Raw genomic sequence first — 592 nt, 5'->3', positions numbered from 1 at the left:
GGTATTATCCTGGCCTGTTAAAATGAATGAAAATGTTATTGCCTTTTCGTGATTCAGGATGTCACCCACATCTTGTCACTCATGGAACGATTTAGTTGGGGATGGTCCTGGTTTGAGCAGGGGTTTGGACTAGATGACCTTAAGTCTCTTCCAACCCTCATTTTCTATGATTCTATGATTTTACTACAGTACACACCACAGCTTGATTAGTATACAAGTAAGTAAATAATGCCTGAGTCAGCATAGAAGCAAGTGAGGTAGAATAGGCTTTAAAAACTCTGCTGTTGCAATGAAATATCTTAGAGATGTATAACAATGAACTGAAATATTGAGTTTCTTGCAGTTTGTACAGGCCCAACCCTGGTAGAACTGATTTGAAGGGGATCAGGACCTTATAGTATCATACCCCTTAACAATACCCAGCACTTCTACATATGGAATCATAGAAAATGAGGATTGGAAGGGACCGCAGGAGGTCATCTAGTCCAACCTCCCTGCTCAAAGCAGGACCATCGCCAATTGAATTATCCCAACCAAGGCTTTGTCTAACCAGATCTTAAAAACCTCCATTGACGGAGAGTCCACGCCATAA

The sequence above is a fragment of the Gavialis gangeticus genome, unplaced genomic scaffold, assembly GCF_001723915.1.
Source record: "Gavialis gangeticus isolate Ggan-Ray unplaced genomic scaffold, GavGan_comp1, whole genome shotgun sequence".
In the NCBI taxonomy this organism is placed as follows: domain Eukaryota; kingdom Metazoa; phylum Chordata; order Crocodylia; family Gavialidae; genus Gavialis; species Gavialis gangeticus.
Note: the sequence above shows the minus strand (reverse complement) of the source record.